Source organism: Gossypium hirsutum, chromosome A04 (genome assembly GCF_007990345.1).
Source record: "Gossypium hirsutum isolate 1008001.06 chromosome A04, Gossypium_hirsutum_v2.1, whole genome shotgun sequence".
Taxonomy (NCBI): Eukaryota; Viridiplantae; Streptophyta; class Magnoliopsida; order Malvales; family Malvaceae; genus Gossypium; species Gossypium hirsutum.
Genome location: NC_053427.1, coordinates 44,411,656 through 44,415,391, shown reverse-complemented (window position 1 = coordinate 44,415,391; position 3,736 = coordinate 44,411,656).

Sequence of the window (3,736 nt, the reverse complement as noted above, 5' to 3'; positions counted from 1 at the left end):
GTGAATTTAGCTTAATTAAGAGTAATTACGGAAAAGGATTAAATTGAATAAAGGGTAAAAGATTAATTATAGATTAAAGAAAAACTTAAGGGGCTAAATAATCAATTAGACTAATTGCTTAGAATGAGGCGGTTAATGAGTATAAAAATCTTGAGGTTTTGTTATTAATCTATTATTATAATTAATAATAATAATAGTTATTATGGTTTTCTATTTAAATATTATTATTATTATATTATGAAATAAAATAAATTAAGATAAGTGTATGGTGATAAGATGGTACAAGTGTAATAATGTATATATATACACTTGTATTATAATTATTTATTTACTTAAAATTTAAATTAAAATATATTTATTAATTAAATAAGTATATTATAAAATTTTTGTATGATAAATAAATAAAAGAAAGATAAATGGATGGTCATGATAATATACAAATGTAAAAATATTTATATGTACAATTGTGATATATGTATTTGTTATTAAATAGATATTTATTATAATTATTATAGCTTTATATTAAATTATTAAATTATTATTATTATTAAAATAAATTAAAATGAAGACAATTGTATAACGATTAATGGTACATGTGTAATATATATATAAATACACTTGTAATAAAATAAAATATTTTCTTATAATTTAAGTAAAAGATATTTATGAATTAAATATTATTATATTATATTATTATAATGTATTATTATTATTAACTAATACATATATATGAAATAAAGTAAAATAACAAAAGAAATAAAAGGAGAAAAGAAACAGAAGCTTTCGAAATAGGGGGAAAGGAAAGAAGAAAAGAAAAAGAAAAGGAAAAACTAAGGTTTTAAAGTTTGGAGTTTAATTTGGTAAGTTAATTAAGTCATTTTCTTTTAATTTTGATGTCTTAGAAGTTTTAGAACAAAGTTTTGTAGAAATTAAGTTGAGATTTTGGAAGTTCTTAGGTTTTTTAGTATAGTTCATGTTGAACAAATGGTTGAATTAGGGATTAAGTTGATAGGATTCTTATTTAGAATTGATTAAATGATTAAATTGTAAAGTAAGCTATAAGTTTTGTGTTTGAAGGACTAAATTGAAAGAAATTTAAAATTAGAGTTTTATCATGAACATTGGATATTTATGTTGAATATGATAGAAAATTGAGTAGAAATAAAGTATGGAATGAGTTAGAAAAGTAAGTGAACTTAGTTAGGATCAAATTGAAAATAAGGTAGAAATTGAATAGAAATTCAATTTTTCAATATAAATTAGTGATGTATTAATAGTACAAATTATTTTAATTTTTTTAGCTAGCAAAGAACCTGATGCATCAACACCGAAAGAAAAAGAGAAGGTTATTGAGGAGTAATCGAGCAAATCATGGTTTGTATTACTATAATTCAAACTACTATTTATTAAATGTTATATTTAAATTTATGTTTATGGTAAGTAAAATTATAAGGTAAGTATCAATATTGAATTGAATGAAATTGAGATGAAGTATGATTATGTATGAATATTTGATAGTATGTTGTTAGAAAGTGGAAAATTGTATCGAATTGAATTGTACATTGAAAGTGAAATTGAAAATGAGAAATGATTTGAACACCCTATTAATTGGTCGGGCTGAGTCAGATATAGTTGGTATGCCATAGGATTGGAAGAGTACGAGAAATTATCGGCTTTGCTGATCAGGCACTATATGTGTCGTATCAGGCACCACGTGTGTCATTTCAGGCACTTTATGTGTCGTATACTGCTTCTGATATACTGATTAGGTACTGAGTACCGTTTTAGGCACAATATGCTGTACTGGTGTGTTTGGTTGGAATCAGTGTATCCGCCATAGTTCGGGTTTGTTAATAAGGTGAATATTTGAAATGAGAGAATTGAATAAATTTGATTGATCGTATGATTAAAAGTATGAGAAAGAAATTGTTAGTCGATTTGTGAATTGAAATTGTAAGTAAGATTTGGAAACATGAACCTAAGGTTCATGAATTGATCAAGTTCAAGTTATTAAGATATGATATTGTTGATGAATTATTATATATGAAATATGAAACTGAATGTAAATTAGTTCTTATGATTTATAAATTTCACATGTTTAATGTTATATGATTAATATTTATAATTCATTAAAGTTATATAGTTTGAATTATGGTAATACCACTAAGTACGAAATACTCAGCGTACGGTTATTTTCGTGCCCAGGTCAGTAGAAGTCAAAAGTCCCGGTTCAACATCCAAATCAATCCCGACTTCAGTACAACTTTGGTGATGTATTTTCTTTTCCTTTTGGTAAACGTGGCATGTACCTAGGTCATATATAAGTCATATGATTTTGGTTATAAAGTGTGGATGGTTTGTAATGTTTTGAACTTAGTTTTAAGTGAAATGGAAATGAGTATATTATAAAATTTAGCATTAAACTTCAATAGAAAAATAAATGAAGTTATTAGTCAATTTGAATGATATTATAAATGTTTAATTATTAGATTACTATGTTAATGAAATAGTTATTATATAAGTGTATTTGAGTATAAATTGTTTTTGGATTGGTTGCGGTTTGAAAATTGCAGGGAAGGTTAGATTTTTATAAAGGGGTTATACTGAGTTTTAAAAATAAAAAATTTATGAAAAATTTTCGGAGTACTCGAACAAGTCCCATTCCACTTCTAATACATATTTTGGGCCTCGAAGGTCCATCAAAAGGACTTAATCGTTAATTTATAATATGTATGCTATTTATTTGTGAATTAATCGTAAATAGCCAATATGTTCGGTAATGCCTCGTAACCCTGTTAAGGGGTGTTACAGTTGTTGGTATCAAAGCTATTTAGGTTTAGTCGATTCTTAGAGTAAATCAAGCTCAGAATTGAGTCTAGAGGTACATGCCACTGTTTAGTCGGAACTGAGTCGAGATTTGGATGCTGACTTATTTGTTTATTTCTATTTTATAGATAAAAGATGTCAAATGAACGCATAAATGATATTGACCAAGAAGTGTATACCGGAGATGATGAATCGTACGGATTAGATTAAACAGAATCAGTAACACCTAGGGTAAACCCGATGAGAAATCAACCTTCTAATGTGGATAGAAGAAATGATAGAGATAGAGATGATTCGTAATTGTTGAGAGTTATTGCTGATGCCTTATAAAGAGTAGCGGGGACTGCTCCTGCTACTACATCTGTACCTACTCAGAGACGGGCCCCAATAAAAGAATCAATAAAATACGGTGCCACTGAATTCTTGGGTCTGAAATAAGTCGATCCATCCATAGTAGAGAATTGGATGGAATCGACTAAAAAAGTTCTACAATAATTGGAATGTACCCCCCGAAAGTGCTTGATCTGTGCTATTTCTCTACTGCAAGGAGAGGCTTATCTGTGGTGGGAATTTTTAATTCGACATCTGCCAACTGAACAGGTAACATGGGAATTATTTTAGAAAAATTCCAGAAGAAATACGATGGGAAGCTGTATATCGAAGACAAGAAGCCAGAATTTTTAATGTTGAGACAGGGTGATATGTCAGTGGTAGACTATGAGTGGGAATTTTCTAAACTCATTCGATATGCTTCAAAGTTCATACCGACAGAGGCTGATAGTTGCAAGCGATTTTTACAGGGTTTATGAGATGAAATCAGAGTATAATTGGTATCACACTGAATCACAGAATTTGTAGACTTGATTGAAAGGGAAAAAATGGTAGAGAAATTTCTGAGATTGGATAAAAA